A 26,375-nucleotide genomic window follows, 5' to 3' on the forward strand; every position below is an offset into this window, starting at 1 on the left:
CATACAGATAAATTATTTTGATCTGTTGATGTGTAGATAAACTTATTCAGAAATTCAGACAGATACACATGTTCTGTATTGCACATTGTGTTGAATGTGTATTTTGTATAATTTTGTGTATACAGTATTGTACATTGCAAATTTGCACTTTCACTCACTGTCTCATGTTGCATAGATTTCATAGAAAAATAATTACAGAGGCATACTGCAGTATACTGCTATAAAGAGACCAAGAGCTAGCCTACTGCATTGTACAAACACAAATTCCCATTACCGCGTGTTTTCTTGTGTAAAAGGTGGTTAAACTAGTTACCGTTTATCAGTGTAAAGTCCCTCAAAAGTAAACTTTGTGTTTAACTGAAATATAGTTGTTTGTAGGATGTTGAGGAGCATGTTTTCTACTCTCTCTGGGAAGTTCATGTGGCCGGTGGGGTGGTCATTCACACAGACCGCAGGAACATAAGACGGTGGCGTGGGCAGCTGTCCACAAATCCGCTCAAAACTATACGCAAAGGTAAAGCACAGCGACAGCACATGTGGGACGTTAAGTATCTCCACCATCAAATCAGTGCACGGCATTATCGGATCAGATAAAATCATATCATAATTAGATTCCTTAAGTATGTGCAAGAGTTCCTCGACTTTGAAGTTGGACAACATTTGCCAGAACAAGAAGATTCTCTCATATTTGTTGGCTGTGTCATTCATCCAGAGATTGATAAAGCCAATCCACACAGCCTCAGCCTCTTCTTTCTCCATATTTACTTTAAAAATGTTGAAATTGAAACGCTCCTTCCATGTGAACGGTATGGAAGGGAAGGAAAAACTGAACTGTCATGCTGTGGTTCCGATCAACAAGATTGTTGTTTTGATTGTTGATCGATGATTGTGCGTATGTTGTGCCAGTGGCTGTACTCACCTGACATCACCAAAACTTTTCCAGCATGACCAGGCTCTGTTCTACACAGTAGCAAAAAGACAAATAAAGAACCAAAAAACATGGTGGAGTATAAGTGCTTCCTTTTGCTTAAAAAGTGCAGTATGATTTTGGAAGCAAGGGTCAAGATGTACATGTGCAATAGGATTTGTGCAAAGGTCATGTTGCATTAGGGAGGGAGGATGCATTTCGTTCTCAGTGAAAAGGTATGTACTTGCCCTCATGCTATATAAACTAAGATAAAGGAGATTATTAACTTGCATTGTGAAATGTTCAACATTCACTTTTAGGGCTCAACAAAAAAGACTGCCAGATGGCTCGAGGCCAGTATGAAAGAGATTCGGGCTAGTTGCTAGAACTGTCACTAGGGCTTGGAATTGTAAGGAATTTAACAATTCCGGTTCCGATTTCTCCTAAAGATTCCGGTTCCTTAATGGTTCCAGTAACGATTCCAGTAATTCTTTTAGTCCCTTTTTTAAAATAATTATTTGGAAATAAACATTTTTATTGATTCACACAGAAAACACAAGAAACAAAATATATGTATACATGGAATCAACATTTAACATTTAATCCCAACCACTACCCCTACCCCTCCCAATCCCCAACACCACCCCGATCCCCAAAAACATGAGCAAATACACACAAAGATAAATAAATAAAATAATCACACACATCTACATCTAAACCTCTCTCTCTGCTATCTCTCCCCGAGAGCCCTCCAAGAACGCCAACCACTTGCCCCATTTCCCAACAAATAAATCCAAATTATAAAGATGTTTCCAGTTGAGCAATCGACGACAGAAGAAATGGATATAAAAAAAAACTATTCTAGAATAAATCTTATGGACTGATGAAAAAAATTTATAGTCCCTACCAGATGGGTTCAAATGTCTCCAAATATCTCCAAAGATTTTTACACATCCTGTGAAGCATCAATGTTGCTCTAGGGGGCTTACACACTTTTGCTTCACTATGATGACTGACTGAGTCGATCAATAGATTAAGTCTCCTCCCAATATTATATCATGAGGGGTGCCAGCGGCTTGAGCATCCCTTCAAGATCTATAAAAAAAGCCCTGATCATCATCGTTAGGTGCGTAAATATTAGCCAAAATCAACCTTTGCCCCTGAATTTCTGCTAAAACAATAATGACTCTTCCTAATTTATCTTTAATCTGTTTAAACAATTCGAATTGTAGATGCTTACTTATCAGTGTAATGACTCCCCTGCTCTAACTTGAGCCAGCACTAAAGAAAACATGTCCAGCCCATATCTTCCCAAATTTTTCAGCTTCCTGTGGGGAAAGATGCGTTTCTATCATATTTCTTACATTTAAAAAGAGAAACAACTTTTCTTTTTATGGCGTGTGAGAGACAATCCACGTGGAGAGAGACAATCCACTCATATTAACGTTTGACATTTTGACATATTAGAAAAAGATAAAATTATAAATTATAAAGACCACATTCCATATTAGTGCAACAATCAAACCCCAAACTTCCCCACGAACCAAACAAACAGAAAAAAGAAAAACGTGCGCATTAACCCCACGCACGACAGCCCCAACCGGCGTCCATCCCTCTAAACTCAAACAGTCCATGTACGCCTACGAGAGCCCCCGTGACAACTTGGCCGTCTGATTGCTCATGTCCGGTGTTTCTATGCAAAAATTTGTAAGACAGAATTACACAACAGAAAATAATCTAAAAAACAAACTCCAGCCAATAGACGGAATAAACACAAAGAACGTGTAGATTCATCCACATAAATGTCCCGAAGGAGTATTATTCCACAAAACAAACTCCAGCCGCTAGGCGGAACCAGCACAAAAAGAAACAAAAAAGGCACTCAGCTTCCTTGGACGATCAAGTGGACGTTCAGTGAGTTGGTTCACTTGGCTGAAACATGAGAACCACAAAATACCTTACTCAGTCCATTGACTTTATGAAGGACATTGCTTGCTGAGGACATGTAAATACTTTACGGCTATCCTTAGCATCTATTCTCAATTTGGCCGGGAACATCAGTGCAAAAGCGACCTTCCGTTGATGTAAGAGTTTCTTGCATTCCTTGACTCAATCATGTTTCTCTCTTCGCAAAGTCTGGGAACAAGAAAATGCTGTGGTTCTTCCAAGAAAGCCTTCCTTTACTCCTCGCCTCGCGTAACACAAGATCTTTATCGGATGATCTCAGAAATTTGGCCAGAATTGATCGGGCTTGTCTCCCTCAGCGGATCGCTAAGCCAGGACCCTGTGAGCTCGCTCGATTTCCATCTTATGGCCTGTTATGTCAAGCAGATTCGGAAAGAGCCCGTCCAGGAATTCCACCATATTCTGACCCTCTGCTCCCTCAGGAATTCCAACAATTCAGATGTTATTCCGCCGGTTACGGTTCTCCATGTCCTCCAGTTTCTCCAAGACGTGCTCCAAATCCGCCTTGGTCGCTAACGAATTAGCAGCTAATTACCTCTCCGATGACTCCAGATAATTGATCCGTTTCTCGACATCCGCCACTCTTGTAACCATCTCCGTGAATTTAGTCTCCATGGCTGTGATCGATTGACGTATTGCAGCAAGATCCTCCAAGTCAGCAACAACCTTCGTCAGCATTGCGGGTTCGACTCGCCGAATTTCTTTCACTTCTCCGGCCAAAGCGCTCGGGGCCTCCGGGGGGAGCGTCAGCTTGAGCACATTAGTGTCTTTTATTGTCTCCAGAGCCCGAGGATTTTGAATTCTTTGACATATTGTCTTCCTAGAACAGTTATGGATCAGGGTGTATCAAATCTCACCGGTTTATGACACAAAAAGTATCAAAACTAACAAAGTGCGCAGAGCTCGCTGTTCACACGTCCAAACCTCACATGGCATCACATGACTCGACGATATATCTATTTTTTAACCATTTAATACAGCTTATGAAACAATCTAACAGTGAAGTACACACTTATAGCTTATATATTTAAAGAAAATTAACAATTATGTTATGTCCCTTTATTTGTATGGCGACACTTTAACACTGAACATTTAACAACATTCAGTACTTTTAAAAAGGACATTTTTGCATTCATTACAATGTTTTACAGTTTCACTCGTGTGCTTGGTGACATTTTGCAAGTAGCCCACAAGGTGGTGGTATTGCATTACTTCCTATTCTAGGAACAGTGCAATAGAGCGCACCAGTCTGGTTCCGGAAGTGAAAATCCCATTAATTTATCTCATAGACGAATTGATTTTCAGCGATAACTTATAAAACTTTAAAGACAAACCTGCTGTGAGCTACGAGGCTGTTCATCGATGGTATATGCTTCCATTGAATCTATCCATCTGCGTTATCTCAACTTCACTGTTTAAAAATCGAGTTTGATAGCGGAATACATGGTAAACAACTACATTACCCATGGTACATCAGATGTTTTGAATCATCCCACCTGCCATAGATTCCTTAAAAACAATAGACCTTTTTCACACTCCGGGTTTTGGAACGCGGAAGGAAACAATTGCAGGGTAAACTTCGACAGCGGTAAATGGGAGTGAATGGGAGATCACAGCAAATATTATTTTCACTTACCTATTTGCTCCAAGACCAAAAGAAAAAATCCACTATTACATCTGAATGACTTTCCAGACAAATAAAAAAAATAGCAGTGGATTAAAACAGTAAGATGGGAGAAGATGCCATATTTACTGTCACTCTCTCAGCAGCTGTAAATCGAAACCCCCTCACAGCTGTGGTAATTCATTTTTTAAAACTAATTCCAGGGTAATATAACACAAAGCATAATGTTATAAACTTACACTCAATATTAAAAAAAAATTATCATATAAAAATTTTTGCTAGATTTACGCAGCTAAATAAGGTGGAAATGCGTCATCACAGTTGTGAAAAGGTCTGTAGGGGAGGTGCAGAAAATCAGTTCATTCAAATGTGCAAGTGAAGTGGCAGACGCAGACGTCATGTTCATCCAGACGAGCAAGTGAAGTGGCAGACGGCGCGTTAACGAGATGCAGACTTCACGTTCATACAGACGAGCGAGTGAAGTGATATGAAGGCACACATCGCTTGCGAAGCGCTCGCATCTGTGTACTTGTGTGAATTATTTTAAGGCCTTTACACATGGCCATAATATCAAAGTCTTTCTAGCAAGTCAGTACACTGTCAACCATCTTTGGTACGCTCTCGGGAGGCTATTTCCAGTCATGAATGGAGAAAGACCAAAATCTCAAAAAAGGTTGGTCAAGATTACAATTAAACAACATTTCAAATCAGCAATAAAATCGGACAATACTGGAATCACAAATTGTGATTCTTTACCTCATATTACACTAAAAAACAATTTTTCCGGCTTGTATAGCTAATGTGCAAGTGCGTTGTAGAGTTGATTGACAGGTGCTGTCTGTATCTAAAAGGTGATTGGCTCTTTTAACTGTAAGGCGGGACTTCCTTTCTACATCCATTGACAATTGGGAGCTCAGGGCTCCTTGGTTGAGCGTTCCAATTTCTCCCATTCATTTTTAATAGAAGTGGCCCATTCTCTGCTAAATAATCTCTGATAATATGCACCTGTTACCCTCTGTTATTGTGTGTGTGTGTGTGTGTGTATATATATATATATATATATATATATATATATATATACACACACACACACACACACACACACACACACACACACACACACCGACCAGCCACAACATTAAAACCACCTGCCTTATATTGTGTAGGTTTCCCTCCTGCTGCTAAAACAGCACCAACCCGCATCTCAGAATAGCATTCTGAGATGATATTCCTCTCAACACAATTGTAAAGAGCGGTAATCTGAGTTACCGTATACTTTGTCAGTTCGAACCAGTCTGGCCATTCTCTGTTGACCTCTCTCATCACCAAGGCAATTCCGTCCACAGAACTGCCACTCACTGGCTGTTTTTTGTTTTTGGCTCCATTCGGAGTACATTTTAGAGACTCGTGTGTGAAAATCCTAGGAGATCAGCAGTTACAGAAATACTCAAACCAGTCCATCTGGCACTAACAATCATGCCACGCTCCAAATCACTGAGATACATTTTTTTTCCCCCAATCTGATGGTTGATGTGAACATTGACTGAAGCTCCTGGCCCATATCTACATGATTTTATGCACTGCACTGCTGCCACTCGATTGGCTGATTAGATAATCGCATGGGTGATTGTTGGTGCCAGACGGGCTTGTTTTTACTCTGAACGGTGCCAAAAACAAAAATCATCCAGTGAGCAGCAGTTCTGTGGATAGAAATGCCTTGTTGATGAGAGAGGTCAACAGAGAATGGCCAGACTGGTTCAAACTGACAAAGTCTACAGTAACTCAGATAACTGCTCTGTACAATTGTGGTGAGAAGAATAGCATCTCAGAATGCTATTCTGAGATGCAGGTTGGCGCTGTTTTGGCGGCACGAGGGGGACCTACACAATATTAGGCAGGTGGTTTTAATGTTGTGGCTGATCAGTGTATACATACACACACATATATATATACTAGGAATACACCGATCAAAAACCTAGATCTGTATTGGCTTTGATACGGACGTTATTAGATGCATCGGGTATTGGTCCGACGAGCCCGATACAAATCCAATACTATGTGTTAGACATGTTCGTTACTGTCAAGCTCCAAAAATTACATAAAATAACAAAGGCACCATTTAAGTAGTCCATATGACTTGTGCATTTCATTCAAAGCCACTTGAAGACATGCAATAGCTCTGTGAATTGCAAAAGTCTGTGTTTAATAAGTAAATATATAGCATGCGTGTGCAGCATGTTTATTGCGAAGCTCTGTTGACACACATACTGTACCTAGCACGTGCATGCTGGTGATGTGCTCGCGGCTATTTTCAGCCATCAAAGCGGTGCGCATAATATGAGCGCTACGCACAAACAAAATCTCAGATGTAGAAACTTAGTGTGGTTCGCTTATAATGTGCATTGAGAACGGCACGGGAGGAGAATTTCACCAGATTTTGAATAAGAAGCAATACAGGATTTTCTGGATTGTTGCGACCGTCAAAATAAAAGCCAGAGGGTTTTAACGTTAAAGGTGCACTACTGAAATATATTACTATTGTGTTATAAAATTCTCAATAATCTTTTATTATTATTATCATTATTCATTGTTTACAAATTACAAAAATATTTATGTTGACTTGGTTCCAAAAAATAACTGTAAATGAAAAGTGGATTGATATCTTACAACTAAAGTGAACAAAAAAAATCTGAATCCTTCAAAGTCCAGATACAAGTTGAAAAACTGGCTTCTTTTCTACTGAAGACTTTCATGGGAATTACTGTTAATTTTGCTGCTACATTATCCAGTAGACTAACAACAACAACAATAATAAAGTTTTTCTTATTAGGCTGCACATTTATATTGAAATAATATGTAGTTTGAGGTTTGTGTTTCTTTACATATAAAAGAGTATCCCCAATTAGCAGATATTCTATAGTATAGATATTCTAAACTGAATATGAAAAAAACACTGGTATCAGATCGGGATCTGTATCGGCCAATACTGAGATTTCAGGTGGCGGAATCGGAAGAGAAAAAGTGGTATCGGTGCATCCCTAATATATACAGCATATATCAGAATCAGCTTTATTGCCAAGTATGCTTACACATACAAGGAATTTGTCTTGGTGACAGGAGCTTCCAGTGTACAACAATACAAAAACAGCAGCAAGACATAGATAATAATAAAAACAATTATACACATACGTACACACATACACATATGTAGTGCAAATCTAATACAAATCTGTTATCTGTTATGTACAGTGGAAATACATTCTGTTATGTACATTGCAAATGTTTTTTGTTTTTTTTTCTAGAGGAATGAAATGGCAGAAGAGGTTGGATAAATATAAAAAAGACTAAACTGTGTATTGCACATAGTTATTGCTCAATGGGGCAATTTAACTGTTCATGAGATGGATAGCCTAGGGAAAAAACTGTTCCTGTGCCTGACGGTTCTGGTGCTCAGAGCTCTGAAGCGTCGGCCAGAAGGCAACAGTTCAAAAAGGTAATGGGCAGGGTGAGTAGGGTCCAGAGTGATTTTTCCAGACTTTTTCCTCACTCTGGAAGTGTATAGTTCTTGAAGGGGGAGGGGGGGGCAACCAATAATCCTCTCAGCAGTCCGAACTGTCCTTTGATGTCTGATTTCGTAGCTGAACCAAACCAGACAGTTATTGAAATGCAGAGGACAGACTCAATGACTGCTGAGTAGAACTGTATCAGCAGCGCCTGTGGCAGGTTGAACTTCCTCAGCTGGCGAAGGAAGTACAACCTCTGCTGGGTCTTTTTCACAATGGAGTCAATGTGTGTCTCCCACTTCAGGTCCTGTGAGATGGTGGTGCCCAGGAACCTGAATGACCCACCGCTGCCACAGTACTGTTTAGAATGGTGAGGGGGGTCAGTGTTGGAATGTTCCTCCTAAAGTCCACAATCATCTCCACCTTTTTGAGCGTGTTTAGCTCAAGGTTGTTTTGACTTCACCAGACAGACAGCTGTTCAACCTCCCTTCTGTATGCAGACTCATCGTCATCTCGGATGAGGCCAATGACAGTGGTGTCGTCTGCAAACTTCAGGAGCTTGTCAGAGGGGTCCCTGGCGATGCAGTCATTGGTGTAGAGGAAGAAGAGAAGTGGGGAGAGCACATATCCCTGGGGGGCACCAGTGCTGATTGTACAGGTGCTGGAAGTGAGTTTCCCCTGTCTCACAAGCTGCTTCCTGTCCATCAGAAAGCTGGTAATCCACTGACAGAAAGACATGGGAACAGAGAGTTGGTGCAATTTATTCTGGAGTATAGCTGGGATGATGGTGTTGAAAGCCGAACTGAAGTCCACAAAAAGGATCCTTGCATATATCCCTGGTCTGTCCAGGTGTTGCAGGATATGATGCAATCCCATGTTGACTGCATCATCCACAGACCTGTTTGCTCAATAAGCAAATTGAAGGGGATCTAGAAAGGGTCCAGTGATGTTCTTCAGGTGGGCCAACACCAGTCTCTCAAATGATTTCATGACCACAGACGTCAGAGCGACAGGTCTGTAGTCATTAACTCCTGTGATTTTTGGTTTCTTTGGGACAGGAATAATGATTGAGTGTTTGAAGCAGCATGGGACTTCACACTGCTCCAGTGATCTATTGAAGATCTGTGTGAAGATGGGGGCCAGCTGGTTAGCACAGGATCGAAGACACGCTGGTGAGACACCATCTGGGCCTGAAGCTTTCCTCGTCTTTTGTTTCCGAAAGACACGGCTCACATCATCTTCACAGATCTTAATTGCAGGTTGAGTAGCAGGAGGGGGGTTGCAGGAGGTGTTGGTGTTTGTGTGAAGGTCAGAGTGGGGTGTGAGATTGGGCCTTTCAAATCTGCAGTAGAACACATTCAGGTCATCAGCCAGTTGTTGGTCCACCACAGGGTTGGGGGTAGGAGTCCTGTAATTTGTGAGTTGTTTCATGCCATTCCACACTGATGCAGGGTCGTTAGCTGAAAACTTGTTTTTCAGCTTCTCAGAGTATCTTCTTTTAGCCACTCTGATTTCCTTGTTCAGTGTGTTCCTGGCCTGATTGTACAATACTTTATCCCCACCCCTGTAAGCATCCTCTTTGGCCTGATGAAGCTGCCTGAGCTCTGCTGCAAACCACGGTTTGTCGATGTTTAACTTTAAATAAGTCCTAGTTGGAATGCACATATCCTCACAGAAACTGATATATGATGTAACAGTATCTGTGAGCTCGTCCAGATTGGTGTCTGCAGCCTCAAACACTTCAATCCATGCAATCGAAGCAGGCTTGTAGTTCCCGCTTTGCTTCATTGGTCCATCTCTTTACAGTCCTTACTACTGGTTTGGTTGATTTTAATTTCTGCCTGTAGGTTGTAAGAAGTTGAACCAGACAGTGATCAGAGAGTCCCAAAGCTGCTCTAGGGACAGAGTGATATGCATCCTTTATTGTTGTGTAGCAATGATCCAGTATGTTCCTGTCTCTGGTGGGGCATGTAATGTGCTGTTTGTATTTGGGCAGTTCACTTGTGAGATTTGCTTTATTATAATCCCCAAGAATAATAATAACTAAGTCCGGGTATTGTTGTTCTGTATCTGTGATTTGATCAGTCAGCTGTTGCAGCGCTGTGTTCACACACGTGTTTGGCACGATATACACACTCACCAGAATAAACGAGGAAAACTCCCGCGGCGAGTAGAATGGTTTACAATTAATAAAAAGCGCTTCCAAATTAGGACAGCACATCCTCTTTAATGTTGTTTCATCTGTACACCAACTTTCATTGATGTGAAAGCATGTTCCATCGCCTCTCGTTTTCCCCGTTAACAGATGTAACGCACTGTCCGGAATGGCTTCACTCAGCCAGGTTTCTGTGAAGCACAGGGCAGCAGAGTTTGAAAAATCCTTGTTTGTGCAGGTGAGGAGATGTAGTTCGTCCGTTTTGTTAGGAAGAAAGCAGAGATTTGCTAGATGAATACTCGGCAGCGCTGTTCGAAAGCCGCACTGACGGAGCCTGACCAGCGCGCCTGCTAGTCTCCCTCGCCTGCGTCTCCCAAACAACACAGCCGCGCCTCTGAATAAAATGTCCAGCAAAATGTCAGAATATTCAAAAACCGGGAAAAGATTGTCTGGTATATGCGGCCAAATGTTCAGAAGTTTGTCCCTGGTAAAACTGACTGGAAAAATATTATTAAACACAGGACAAATAAACAAAAGAACTGAAAAGCTACACACCGAGGCAGCCATCCGTGGCGCCATCTTGTACATAATCTATCTATCTATCTTTATATATATATATATATATATATATATATATATATATATATATATATATATATATATATATATATATATGCTGGATGACCTTAATTTAAAAATAGGTTTGAAAATAGGTGATTAAAAAGCACTTCAGTTTACCAGGGATCAGTGCTTTCATCTTATAACATGCAGTTGTTTATTCGCTCTGGTAACCATGAGTGCGCAAGCTCTATCCACCGCAAAAAGGCACTGGTTTTCTGAAAGCATCAGCAAACAGGTGTGTCGAAGTCTAGCGATGGGTTGAGTTCAAAAGTTTTCAAATGTTTTGCAGACTTTCAAAAATGGCCAAGAGAACAGTACAAGGAAATCTTTTGTCTTTCTTTAAAAAGATAGCATAACATAAGATATTGCTATGGCAAGTGTACAGTTACAACATGTACAGTGGTGTGAAAAGTGTTTGCCCCCTTCCTGATTTCTTATTTTTTTGCATATTTGTCACACTTAAATGTTTCAGATCATCAAACAAGTTTAAATATTAGTCAAAGATAACACAAGTAAACACAAAATGCAGTTTTTAAATGAAGGTTGTTATTATTAAGGGAAAACAAAATCCAAACCTACATGGCCCTGTGTGAAAAAGTGATTGCCCCCTAAACCTAATAACTGGTTGGGCCACCCTTAGCAGCAACAACTGCAATCAAGCGTTTGTGATAACTTGCAATGAGTCTTTTACAGCGCTGTGGAGGAATTTTGGCCCACTCATCTTTGCAGAATTGTTGTAATTCAGCCACATTGGAGGGTTTTCGAGCATGAGCTGCCTTTTTAAGGTCATGCCACATCATCTCAGTAGGATTCAGGTCAGGACTTTGACTAGGCCACTCCAAAGTCTTCATTTTGTTTTTCTTCAGCCATTCAGAGGTGGACTTGCTGGTGTGTTTTGGATCATTGTCCTGCTGCAGAACCCAAGTTCGCTTCAGCTTGAGGTCACGAACAGATGGCCGGACATTCTCCTTCAGGATTTTTTGGTAGACAGCAGAATTCATGGTTCCATTTATCACAGCAAGTCTTCCAGGTCCTGAAGCAGCAAAACAGCCCCAGACTACCACCACCATATTTTACTGTTGGTATGATGTTCTTTTTCTGAAATGCGGCGTTACATTTACGCCAGATGTAATGGGACACACACCTTCCAAAAAGTTCAACTTTTGTCTCGTCAGTCCACAGAATATTTTCCCAAGTCTTGGGGATCATCAAGATGTTTTCTGGCAAAAATGAGACGAGCCTTAATGTTCTTTTTACTCAGCAGTGGTTTTCGTCTTGGAACTCTGCCATGCAGGCCATTTCTGCCCAGTCTCTTTCTTATGGTGGAGTCATGAACACTGACCTTAACTGAGGCAAGTGAGGCCTGCAGTTCTTTGGATGTTGTTGTGGGGTCTTTTGTGACCTCTTGGGTGAGTCGTCGCTGCGCTCTTGGGGTAATTTTGGTCGGCCGGCCACTCCTGGGAAGGTTCACCACTGTTCCATGTTTTCGCCATTTGTGGATAATGGCTCTCACTGTGGTTCTCTGGAGTCCCAAAGCTTTAGAAATGGCTTTATAACCTTTTCCAGACTGATAGAAAGTAATTGAGATCTTTCTCATTTGTTCCTGAATTTCTTTGGATCTCGGCATGATGTCTAGCTTTTGAAGATCTTTTGGTCTACTTCACTTTGTCAGGCAGGTCCTATTTAAGTGATTTCTTGATTGAGAACAGGTGTGGCAGTAATCAGGCCTGGGTGTGGCTAGAGAAATTGAACTCAGGTGTGATAAACCACAGTTACAGGTGGGGCAAACACTTTTTCACACAGGGTCATGTAGGTTTTGATTTTGTTTTCCCTTAATAATAACAACCTTCATTTAAAAACTGCATTTTGTGTTTACTTGTGTTATCTTTGACTAATATTTAAACTTGTTTGATGATCTGAAACATTTAAGTGTGACAAACATGCAAAAAAATAAGAAATCAGGAAGGGGGCAAACACTTTTTCACACCACTGTACATTACTGTGCAAAAGTCTTACATAAGATGTTTCACAAAAGCATTTGTCTTAAGATGGTTATTTATATCTTCAGCTTTAGTGTGTCAATAGCAAATATAAATGTTAGACTCCCAAACATTATTTTTTGCAAATAGAACAGATCAGAATAGAAGAACAAGGAGCCCTGCAACAGATGTCATGGCCCCCACAAAGCCCCCCACTAAACATCGTGTCTGTCTGAGATTATATATAGAGACAGAAGCAATTGAGACAGCCTAAACAGATAGAAGAACTGTGGCGAATTCTCCAAGAAGCTTGGAACATCCTATCTGCCAACAACCAAGAAAAACTTTGTCCAGGTGTACCTAGGAGAATTGGTGCTGTTTTAAAAGCAAAGGTGGTCACACCTTAAAACACAATGTGGATTCTTTTCACAAAGTTAATCATAAAAATAAAATAACAGAGGGTAACATGTGCATATTATGGCCACGTGTAAAGGCCCAAACATACTTCACACGCAAGTACGCAAATGCAGATGTGAGCGCTTCGCCAACACATGGCCAGCGCGTGGTCCCATTGTACATACATTATGTACACTCTTGCATTGCTCTGAAGGTTATAAACCTCAGACCACAAGGGGGTGAAAGAGTTTTTTTTTTTAGAGGCCACAAAATCAGATGTGGTGGGTTGACAGTTGAGGAGTTTGTGCTTTTGTATTTGCTGAAAAGACGATAGTTCTAACAAGACTCAAGACTCTCCTCAAATTGCTGCTCCGCCATGACAGTTGTTGACTGATAAAAGAAAATCCGCTGTAACGGCCCTTGTGGCAACGCTGAGTATACAGCATGTATTTGCGTTAGGTTATGAATTGCGCTCTGACACATTTAACAATGGAACGACATGTGAAATCGAGCTTGCATAGCAAGACGCGTCTGCGTTCACGTACTTACGTAGAGTATGTTTGGGTCTTAACGGTCAATGACTTGACACTCATTGTCCAGATCTAGTAAAAAATACATAAAAATGCAATTCACACAAAACGTGTACTTGAATACACCTTTTCTATGATGAGCATATTTTCCATTTCTGAGTGTATTACATAAAGTCCTATATATAAAAATGCTTTTGTCCACCAAATCAAAGTCATGTGGTGTAACAAACATGTAGGTAGCTATTTTGTTGTTTATGCTGACCATAAAAAAAACAAAAAAACAAAAAACAAACATAAAACAGCAGACTCCTTGAGACCCTCAAGACTGAAGAAACTTTCTGAAACCATGCTGGTACCTCAATAAACAGACAAGCAATCGATAGCTTAATTATTTATTATAATGTATTATAATTATTATTTAATCATTCAAATCAGCCAAAACACATTTTAATTATTTATTATAATGAATTATAATTATCATATAATCATTCAAATCAGCCACAACACATTTAAGAAGACTAATATCCTTTCTGCAGCCTCCTGTACCGGCAATACCACACTGAAAACCGAGCCTTTTTTCCCTAAAAACTTCAGCACCAAGGACATTAATATACAGATATTGAAGACATTATTTCAAATAACCAATGACTTCACAGTTGATGGTTTTTAATATCTGAAATTTATTTACAGACATTAAAAATGTAATAAACATTCAATTAACTATTCAATTATATTATTTAAAATATATAAATATTGTCTGACTGTTGTTCTCCTGTGCACGTTCATGATAGGGCATGAGAGCAACAGTTCAGGCAGCCTCTCTCGTGAGATGGATTATTCAAGCGAAAACTAATTTTGTTTAACTAAAAACACATCCCCCATAGCGATACTAACAACATAACACAACACAGCTAAACACAAACCAGAAAACCAAACTTACAAAACTTGTCTGAAGAGTTTGTAGTTGAAGAATAGATGCATTTCTATGGCCAGTCTTATTTGTTTGAAACGGTGTTTACTTATGTGCACATAGCCCCTCATCACAGGCCATTCTTGAGATCCGCCCTCAATGGGACTGCTCACCAGTTCAAAGTCCTGACCTTCGGCTTGTCCCTGGCTCCTTGCACACTGGCAAAATGTGTCGATGCAGCACTTGCCGCTCTGAGGGTAAGCGGCATTCGCATTATGAATTATGTTACCGACTGGTTTCTCTTAGCACAGTCAAAGAAACAAGCTTGAAAACACAGAGACCCGTTACTCACACATTTGGAGCCTTTGGGACTCAAAGTCAACTGGTCAAAGAGTGTGTTAACGCCCAGTTGCCAGATCTCGTTCCTGGGAGAGAATCTCAACTCTCCATTCTCTGGTGTTTGAACAGTTTCAAGCTGGGAAAACGTTTCTTCTGAAGCTTTAACTATCCATGGGCCTCATGGCCTCCCCAACAGCAGTCACTGCGCTGGGACTACTGCAGATGAGACCTCTTCAGTGCTGGTTCAGATTGAAGGTGCCTCATCATTCATGGCAACATGGTCGCTTACGTCTTGTGGTATTGCACCGCTGTATAGCCGCGTTAACCATTTGGAAAATGCCCACGTTCTATCAGACGGGCACAGAACTCAATCAAGTATCAAGATGCAAAGTGGTCACAACGGACATTTTGAAAACAGGGAAGCACTGTGTGACGCATGTCCAGCCTTTGGCACCTGGACAGATGCACAAACAACCTGGCACATAAATTGTCTGGAACTACTTGCTGTATTTCTAGCATTGATGGCTTTCCAGGCAGCCGTCTAGGGTTTTCACAACATAAATCGCCAAGGGGGAGTTCGATCAGGTCCAACGATGAACTTGGTGCGTCAGCTTCTCCTCTGGTGCGAGTACCATCTATTGATACGTACAACGCACATTCCGGGTACCTGAATACACAGTGCAGATTTGCTCTCGCGACAGGCCATTATACAAGGAGAATGGAGACTGATGATATGATATGGGATCCATTCGGGGAAGCCGAAACATATCTATTTGCATCCCCAGAGACAATGCAGTGTCACCTGTGGTACTCCCTGACTCATGCTCCACTGGGCCTGGATGCTCACAAATGGCCAGCAGAATGCAAGTATGCATTCCCTCCCGTCCGCTTCAAGTAATGTGCAAAATTCGGGAGGACAGAGAAACAGTACTGCTAGTTGCGCCAGAATGGCCCAACCACCCATGGTTCCCAGAGTTAATAGAGCTCTTGGACGCAGGTGGGGTCACAGTTTGGCATCCGCAAACGTAATTGGGGACACTACACATTTGGCTACTGAACGATGCCCATCTGACTAATTAAAGACTGTGCTGCATCTCACCTTTGGCAGTTTGGTAGATAAAGATACTGACATAGTCTTCCATTCATATCACAATAAGATGGGAGTAGCAAAAAGACATATGGATATAACTTACTCCAAGTTGATGCCAAATAGCGATGAATGTGGCTTATGGGATGAACGTATAAATAAGCTGGTAGTTAGCAGCAGAATACAGAGTTTAGTTCTCCTTCACAGTAAGCACCTGGGAAGAGAGAGAGGTGCTAGGGGAAGCCTAATCTGCAGCTAGGCAGATGTCTTCCAAGGAAACACCATTGGACCATGCCCAAGAAGCCATGCCTCTTGTGGAGTGAGCTTGAACTCCAATAAGTTACTGTACGCCTTGCGAGTCATATGCAAGCGCAATGGAATTCAAGATTCAGTGTGAAAGCCTTTGTTTGGAGATGGCCAAACTTTTAAAGTGACCTGGTACGCAGACAAAGAGCTGATCCAACAGTCTCATTTGCCTCGTACTATTGATATATATCTGTGGATGCTTCAGCAAGGCTGGAATCGGGCAGATTCGTCTTTGTGAAGGACGCATGAATCAAGCCATGTACAAGGTTATCCTGGAAGAAAACTTGCTTCCTTCTGCTCTGACAATGTTCCCCAACTCTGAAGATTGTTTTTTCCAGCAGGACAATGCTCCATGCCACACAGCCAGGTCAGTCAAGGTGTGGATGGAGGACCACCGGATCAAGACCTTGTCATGGCCAGTCCAATCTCCAGACCTGAACGCCATTGAAAACCTCTGGAATGGGGAGAAAATGGACGCCATGCAAGGAGCAGACATGTGAGCGACGAGCTCTGCGCACTTTGCTGAATTTTTGATTATTCTCATGTTATAATCTGGTGAAATTTGACACCCAGTTACACATTTGTCCTTTGTTGCAAAACATGGCAAAGAAGTCAAAATCCTCGGGCTCTGGAGATATTAAAAGACACTTACTTGTTCAGGATGAAAGCCCCGACAGGCCTACAGACCGGGGACTTGATTTGGATGGCACGGCGGTAGAGGAGATCCAGCGTCAGTTGTCCAACATGTCTATGATGTTGACGAAGATTCTTGCTGACTTGGAGGATTTCGCTGTAATACGTCAATCGATCACGGCGATGGAAATAAAATTCTCTGAGCTAGGTACAAGAGTGTCTGATGTTGAAAAACGAATAGATTTTCTGGAATCTTCGGAGAGGGAATTATCCGCTAATCCGCCCGTGACCAAAGTTGATTTGGAACATCTCCTTGAAAAGCTTGAAGATCTTGAAAATAGAAACCGCAGGAATAACGTTTGAATTGTTGGAATTCCTGAGCATGAGGAGGGCAGAGATATGGTGAAATTCCTGGACGAGCTCTTCCCGAGTCTGCTCGACATAACAGGACACAAGCTGGAAATCGAGCGAGCTCACAGAGTCCCAGCTCACAGATCTGCTGAGGGAGACAGGCCCAGATCGATTCTGGCCAGATTTCTGTGATCATCCGATAAAGATCTTGTGTTGCGCCAGGCGAGGAGCAAAGGGAAGCTTTCTTGGAAGAACCATGTTTTCTTGTTCCCAGACTTTGCGAGTTCGACAAGAGAGAAACACGATCGGTTCAAGGAATGTAAGAAACTCTTACATCAGAAAAAGATCTCGTTTGCTCTGATGTTTCCTGCCAAACTGAGAATAGAAATGAAAAATGGTCGCAAAGTATTCACATGTCCAAATCTGGCAATGTCTTTTATAGAATCAATGACTGAGTAAACCATTGGATGTTTCTCATGTGAGTGGGCCTGACTCGCTGTACCTCACTCTTGAGGAAGCTGGGTGAAATTTTGGGTTTTTTGCGTTGGCTCCGCCGTGCGGCTGGAGCTTGTTTTGTGAATAACACTTTTCCTTAAAGAAACTTTTGCATTGATGGAAGATTACATTTGCATTGAAGTTCCCAGCCAGTTTGAGAGTGGACACTACGGATGACCGCAAAATATTTACATGCTCACACAAAGGATGTCTTTTATAAAGCTGACGGTTTATGTAAGTCATGGTATATACTTTTATGCAGCCTCCGAGTGAATTGACTCGACCATCCGGGGAACCGGGACGCCGGTTTTGTTTCTTTTTGTATTGGTTCCGCCTAGCGGCTAGAGCATGTTCTGTTGAATAACACTCCTTTGGAACAGCTGTGGATTAATCTGTTCATTCATCGTGCTTATTCCTCCTGCTGGCTGGAGTTTGTTTTGAGTTTTTTTTTTTTTTGTTTTTTTTATGGGACATTTGAATGATTACGTCATCCGCTGAACTCATAACAGCCGGCTCACAGAACATTCGTTTGTCTTTGAGGAATCTGAACGGTTTTATATCAGCTGGAATTTGTTTTGTGGAAGATCACATCCTTGAGACAGTTCTGTGAATGAATCTACACATTTTATGTGTTCATTCTTCCTATTAACTGGGTTTATTTCACAAAGTATTTTCTGTTATGTAATTTTGCCTCACAAATATGTGAGGCAAAATTGAGCAATCCGATGGCAAAGTTGTCGTGGGGACTCGTGTGCGTTCATGGACCTTTTGAGTTTAGAGGGATTGTCGCCGGTTGGCGCTGTCGTGCGTGGGGTTAATGTGCACGTTTTTCTTTTTTCTATTTGTTTTGTTCCGGGGGATGTTCGGGGGTTGATTGTTTCACTAATGGGGAATGTGGTCTTCATAATTTTGTTTTTCACACACAATGTTTTATTTTTATTATATCAATATGTCAAATGTTAATATGAATAAGTTGTCTCTCTCCACATGGAATGTAAATGGGTTGGGGCCCCCAATAAAAAAGGAAGGTTATTACTTTTCTTAAACGTAAGAAATATGATATAGTGTTTCTTCAAGAAACACATCTCTCCCCGCAGGAAGCTGAAAAATTTGGGAAGATATGGGGTGGACATGTTTTCTTTAGTGTTGGCTCAAGTAAGAGCAAGGGAGTCATTATATTGATTAATAAACATTTACAATTCAAATTTCTCAAACAGATTAAAGATAAATTAGGAAGAGTAATTATTGTTTTAGCTGAAATTCAAGGGCAAAGTCTGATTTTGGCTGATATTTACACACCTAACGTTGATGATCAAGGCTTTTTTATAGATCTTGAAGGGATGTTGCAAACCGCTGGCACCCCTCATGATATAATATTGGGAGGAGACTTTAATCTTTTGATGGACTCAGTCCTTGATCATAGTGAAGCAAAAGTGTGTAAACCCCGTAAAGCAACATTGACGCTTCACAGGATGTGTAAAAATCTTGGCCTTTCGGATATTTGGAGACTTTTGAACCCATCCGGTAGGGACTATACATTTTTTTCATCAGTCCATAAGATTTATTCTAGAATAGATTTTTTTTTTGATATCCAAATCCCTTATTTCATCTGTTGTTGATTGCTCAATTGGAAACATTTTAGTCTCAGATCACGCCCTGGTGAGTTTAGAGGTGATGCCACATATAGAGAAAAAGAAATCATATAGTTGGCGCCTTAATGTATCCCTTTTACAAAATCCTGATTTCCAACAAATGTTAAAGACTGAAATCAATGTTTATATGGAGACCAACTGGTCCTCAGTATCCTCTGTGTGCGTGGCTTGGGAGGCACTTAAGGCGGTTCTTAGGGGCCGGATCATACAGTATGCCTCATTCATCAAAAAATCCAAAGCACGAGAACTTGTGGAGTTGGAAGGAAATATTAAAAGTGCCGAGGCAGAGCTGAAGCGCCGAATGTCATCTGATGGCCTCAGAGAATTAACCCGATTGAAATACAGATATAATACTATTTTGTCGCGGAAAGTGGAGTTTTGGTTATTCAGGGCAAGACAGTCATACTTTGAGTCTGGTGACAAAGCAGGGAAGCTTTTGGCTAGATATATAAAGCAGAGAGAGTCTTTTTCTACCATTCCCTCAGTGAAATCTGCTGGTGGTGAAATATTTACCTCAGCCATTGATATTAATAATGCCTTTAAAGAATTCTATATTGATCTTTATAGTTCCACGTCTTCATCTACTGATGAAGATATTAGAAACTTTGGGGAACCATTAGATCTTCCTAAACTGATGACTGAGCAAAAAAACTCTCTTGATTCTGAGATAACCTTGGAGGAGCTTAACGAGGTAATTAAGTCCCTACCTACTGGCAAGGCTCCGGGGCCAGATGGTTTTGCCGCAGAATTTTTTATATCCTATGCTACAGAATTGGCCCCACTTTTGTTAGAAGTTTATACTGAATCATTAAAGAAGGGAAAACTTCCTCCAACCATGACACAAGCCCGGATCAGTCTGATTCTTAAAAAGGACAAAGATCCAAGTGAGTGTAAAAGTTACCGTCCAATCTCCCTGATCCAACTATATGTAAAAATATTGTCAAAAATTTTGGCTAACCGATTAAGTAAGGTTATGACATCTCTTATACATATAGATCAGGTGGGATTTATTCGGGGCCGTAGCTCTTCTGATAACATCAGGCATCTCATCAATATCATGTGGTCAGTGGCGAATGAACAATCTCCGGTCGCTGCCATCTCACTTGACGCCGAAAAGGCGTTTGATATGGTAGAATGGGATTATCTTTTTAAGATTTTGGAAATGTATGGGTTCGGGAGTACATTTATTGGTTGGATTAAGTTACTTTATAAACACCTTGTAGCAGCGGTACAAACAACAATTTTACTCTGGATAGGGGCACTCGACAGGGTTGCCCTCTTTCCCCGTTATTGTTCTGTCTTGCCCTGGAACCATTAGCAGCTGCGATAAGAAAGGAGGATGATTTTCCAGGGGTGACAGCGGGAGGTGTGGCGCATAAGCTTCTGCTTTACGCAGATGATATTTTATTATTTGTCTCTGAACCTACTAGATCTATGCCTTGCCTCCACAGAATTATTAATTCCTTTTCCAAGTTCTCAGGATACAAAGTCAATTGGTCTAAATCCGAAGCTTTGGCGCTGACAGCATACTGCCCAGAAATGGCTTTCCAGCCAGGCGCCTTCCAGTGGCCCAAACAGGGCATTGAGTATTTGGGGATTTTATTCCCAGCAAATTCGTCTGAATTAGTTAGAGTTAATTTTGACCCTTTAATAAAAAGGTTTTCGAGCAATGTCAGCTGGTGGGCTTCATTACATTTATCGATGATTGGGAAGGTTAATGTTATTAAAATGAATTGTATTCCAAAATTCAACTACCTGCTTCAGTCTCTCCCTGTAGATGTCCCCCTCTCTTATTTCAAGCAATTTGATAGCATAGCGAAGTCCTTTATTTGGAATGGTAAGCGCCCCATGTTAAATTTCGATAAGTTACATAGGCCAATTGACAGAGGAGGGCTAGGCCTACCCAAGATTTTGTTTTATTATTATGCGTTCGGTCTTAGACATTTGGCTCATTGGTCGCTTCCACCTGAGAGGGCCCCTCCCTGGTTTTGTATTGAAAAGGAAGTTCTTGCCCCTATCTCGCCACTGCATAGCCTTCCGATTAAACTAGCCGGAGAGGTTAAGTCGCATCCCGTTATTTTGCATTTGCACTCGATATGGACAAAAGTGTCCAGAGTGTTTAATTCTGATATTTATTTAAACGTAGCCTCGAGCATATGGCAGAACCCTAAACTATGTATTAATAAGTCCCCTTTTTGTTGGTCAGATTGGATTGTGAAGGGGGTTAATGCACTTGGTGACCTATATGAGGGTGGAGTATTGAGATCTTTTGAAAATTTGGTTCAACATTTTGGCATTCCCAGATCTCAGTTTTATAAGTATTTACAGCTTCGCCACCTACTCTGCACTATTTTTGGGAGTGGCACGCACCCCCCTAAAGTGGCAGGTGCTTTGGGAGAGGTGATTGCTGCTTTTGGATAAGGCCATGAAGCATCAGTGTATTACTCCCTACTAATTCAGAGTCTGGGGGATGGAGCCTTGACTTCTCTCAAGAGAGTATGGGAAAAAAATTTGAATTTGGTATTTGGAGGATGGAGTGTGGACTAAGATTCTTAAAATGTCAAGTCTGTATCTAGAGATGCAAGGGTTCACCTTATGCAATTTAAGATTTTATTGGACCCCCTCTAGATTATATAGGCTTGGTCTTAAAGACACACCCCCTTGCTGGCGATGCCAGTCAGAAGTTGGAGACACTACCCATGTCTTTTGGGGGTGTGTTAAGATCCAGGAGTTTTGGTTGAGGGTTCAGAGGTATTTGTGCGACGTTTTGAACACTCAGGTTTTGCTTTGTCCCAGACTCTGTATTTTGGGTGATGGAGCGGTCATGCATTTAGGGGACAATCATATAAAAAACTGGGTTATGACCAGTCTCATGATCGGCAGGCAAGTAATTTTAAGGGGTTGGAAGTCAAATGGAGCACCCTCTTTTTCGGAGTGGTGTGTGGAAATGGGGAAGGTAGCTGCATTTGAACAGGCGATAAGTAGAAGGCTGGGGTTGAGGGACTTATTTGCTAAAAAATGGGGCAAATATTTAGTTTTTTGGGGGGAATCTCGGGGAGGGGATGTGGAGAGTGTAGTTTAATCATATATGTTTATTATTTTATTTATTTGTGTGTATATATATATATATATATATATAATTTTTATTTTATGTAAGTGTATCTGTGTATGTATGTATGTGTGTGTGTGTGTATGTGTGTGTATATGTATGTATATGTGTATGTATATATATATATATACACACACACAGGTGCATCTCAATAAATTAGAATGTCATGGAAAAGTTCATTTATTTCAGTAATTCAACTCAAATTGTGAAACTTGTGTATTAAATAAATTCAGTGCACACAGACTGAAGTAGTTTAAGTCTTTGGTTCTTTTAATTGTGATGATTTTGGCTTACATTTAACAAAAACCCACCAATTCACTATCTCAAAAAATTAGAATACATCATAAGACCAATAAAAAAAAAATATTTTTAGTGAATTGTTGGCCTTCTGGAAAGCATGTTCATTTACTGTATATGTACTCAATACTTGGTAGGGGCTCCTTTTGCTTTAATTACTGCCTCAATTCGGCGTGGCATGGAGGTGATCAGTTTGTGGCACTGCTGAGGTGGTATGGAAGCCCAGGTTTCTTTGACAGTGGCCTTCAGCTCATCTGCATTTTTTGGTCTCTTGTTTCTCATTTTCCTCTTGACAATACCCCATAGATTCTCTATGGGTTTCAGGTCTGGTGAGTTTGCTGGCCAGTCAAGCACACCAACACCATGGTCATTTAACCAACTTTTGGTGCTTTTGGCAGTGTGGGCAGGTGCCAAATCCTGCTGGAAAATGAAATCAGCATCTTTAAAAAGCTGGTCAGCAGAAGGAAGCATGTAGTGCTCCAAAATTTCTTGGTAAACGGGTGCAGTGACTTTGGTTTTCAAAAAACACAATGGACCAACACCAGCAGATGACATTGCACCCCAAATCATCACAGACTGTGGAAACTTAACACTGGACTTCAAGCAACTTGGGCTATGAGCTTCTCCACCCTTCCTCCAGACTCTAGGACCTTGGTTTCCAAATGAAATACAAAACTTGCTCTCATCTGAAAAGAGGACTTTGGACCACTGGGCAACAGTCCAGTTCTTCTTCTCCTTAGCCCAGGTAAGACGCCTCTGATGTTGTCTGTGGTTCAGGAGTGGCTTAACAAGAGGAATATGACAACTGTAGCCAAATTCCTTGACACGTCTGTGTGTGGTGGCTCTTGATGCCTTGACCCCAGCCTCAGTCCATTCCTTGTGAAGTTCACCCAAATTCTTGAATCGATATTGCTTGACAATCCTCATAAGGCTGCGGTTCTCTCGGTTGGTTGTGCATCTTTTTCTTCCACACTTTTTCCTTCTACTCAACTTTCTGTTAACATGCTTGGATACAGCACTCTGTGAACAGCCAGCTTCTTTGGCAATGAATGTTTGTGGCTTACCCTCCTTGTGAAGGGCATCAATGATTGTCTTCTGGACAACTGTCAGATCAGCAGTCTTCCCCATGATTGTGTAGCCTAGTGAACCAAACTGAGAGACCATTTTGAAGGCTCAGGAAACCTTTGCAGGTGTTTTGAGTTGATTAGCTGATTGGCATGTCACCATATTCTAATTTTTTGAGATAGTGAATTGGTGGGTTTTTGTTAAATGTGAGCCAAAATCATCACAATTAAAAGAACCAAAGACTTAAACTACTTCAGTCTGTGTGCATTGAATTTATTTAATACACAAGTTTCACAATTTGAGTTGAATTACTGAAATAAATGAACTTTTCCACGACATTCTAATTTATTGAGAGCACCTGTATATATACAAGCCATCAAACAAAGCCGATCTGCTTGAATTTTTGCGCCACGAGTGGCATAAAGTCACCCAACAGCAATGTGAAAGACTGGTAGAGAGCATGCCAAGATGCATGAAAGCTGCGATTGAAAATCAGGGTTATTCCACCAAATACTGATTTCTGAACTCTTTCTTAGTTATACTACATTAGTATAGTGCTGTTTAAAAATGAATATGAACTTGTTTTCTTTGCATTATTCGAAGTCTGAAAACACTGCATCTTTTTTTTTTTTTTTGTTATTCTGACCAGTTGTCTTTTTCTGCAAATAAATGCTCTAAATGACAGTATTTTTATTTGGAATTTGGGAGAAGTGTTGTCAGTACTTTATAGAATAAAACAAAGATGTTCATTTTACTCAAACACATACCTTTAAATAGTAAATCCAGAGAAACTGATAATTTTGCAGTGGTCTATTAATTTTTTCCAGAGCTATATATACAGTACTGTGCAAAAGTTTTAGGCACTTGTGAAAAATGTTGCTGTGAAAGCTCTAGGTTCGTGGGCAATGGAGGAGTCAGGAGACAGCGAACAGTTCAGGTCAGTGTTTTTATTAGTCAGTTCAACGACACGGCTTATAGCCAACTCAAAATAAAGGGACAATTGGCATGCCTTTTCAGGTCTCCCTCCACCATCACTATAATCAGAGACAGGTGTTAGAGTAATCAAAACCCAGGTGATGATCCTTACCAATCTCCCTCTCCCGCAGACCGACACACAGGGTTGGGGAGTAACGAAATACATGTAACGGGACTATATATTTAAAATACAAAATATAAGTAACCGTCTTCCACTACAGTTACAATTTAAATCATTGGTAATTAGAATACGGTTACATTCAAAAAGTATTTTGATTATTGAAGAGATTACTTTGCATTTTATTGATATTTGTTTCATTTAATATTGAGTCCTTTCAGATGAAAAACATTTATATATATAAATGATGCAATCCAAAGTGCATTTGAACAGTGGTGAAACACTTTCTTATGTGTAAGATTCATACATGCAGACAGAGAAGTTTGGAGCAGAAAAAATAGAAACCTTGCGTAATTTGTCAGCTTTACGCTAAGCTAAAATGCTATTTCCAGCCATTTTACATGCACGTTACCAGGCACGATCATATTTTATCAAGAATATGATCCAACGTGAATTATTCCTTTTTTACTAGTAAGACCTTTTGATATTAGGGCAAAAATCTTATTCTTGATAATAATTTTTTTATTGTTTTCCTGTAAAAAAATCTAAAAATCCTTAAAACAAAATCAATTTAATTTATCTTGTTCTAGAAACAACACTGCATAAGAATGTTCAGAGAATGTATTTTTAGCATGTGTATTTTGTCTTACTGTACTGGCAGAGTTTTTATAGTCAAAACAAGTGAAAAAATCTACCATTTCTGAAGAAGTAATCCAAAGTATTTAGAATACATTACTGACCTTGAGTAATCTAACGGAATATGTTACAAATTACGTTTTACAGCATGTATTCTGTAATCTGTAGTGGAATACATTTCAAAAGTAACCCTCTCAAACCTGCCGACACATGACCATGCCACCCCATGCCACATACCCCCACCGCCGACTCAGGCCGGGGCAACATCCGCGCCCAGCCACGTCAGATGCATCAGTCTGCAAAATAAAGGGGAGAGAGAAATCAGGTGCATGTAAAAGCGGCCCCCCACACAGTACGACTGTGTCCACTGGACCGGAAGCCCCCTATTTAGTAAGGTCAGTCAGTGGGCTGGTGAGATCAGAATAGCTAGGCACAAACCTCCGGTAGTAGCCAGCCAACCCCAAAAACTGCCTTACCTCCTTTTTGGTCTTGGGCGCTGGGCAGGCTGCGATCGCTGCGGTTTTGTTAACCTGTGGATACACCTGCTCGTGACCCAAGTGGAATCCCAGATACCTAACTTCCATCCACCCAGCGCTCTCAGGACAGCGCTCAGATGTTGCATATGCAGCCGCCAATCATTACTATAAAGATAATATCGTCCAGATAAGCAGCGGCATATGCCGTGTGCGGTCTGAGGTTCTTATCTATGAGGCGCTGAACCG

At 40.9% G+C, this 26,375-nt stretch overlaps 1 protein-coding gene and 1 pseudogene across 2 annotated transcripts in view; both read right to left on the reverse strand.

Moving 5' to 3' along the window:
* LOC127435796 (UDP-glucuronosyltransferase 2A2-like) overlaps positions 1-26,375 on the reverse strand; it is a 90,989-nt gene that overhangs the window by 52,955 nt on the left and 11,659 nt on the right. The gene's annotated exons all lie outside the window — the stretch shown is intronic.
* Positions 9-1,498, reverse strand: LOC127436116 (UDP-glucuronosyltransferase 2B31-like; annotated as a pseudogene).

The sequence above is a fragment of the Myxocyprinus asiaticus genome, chromosome 4 (genome assembly GCF_019703515.2).
Source record: "Myxocyprinus asiaticus isolate MX2 ecotype Aquarium Trade chromosome 4, UBuf_Myxa_2, whole genome shotgun sequence".
NCBI lineage: Eukaryota > Metazoa > Chordata > Actinopteri > Cypriniformes > Catostomidae > Myxocyprinus > Myxocyprinus asiaticus.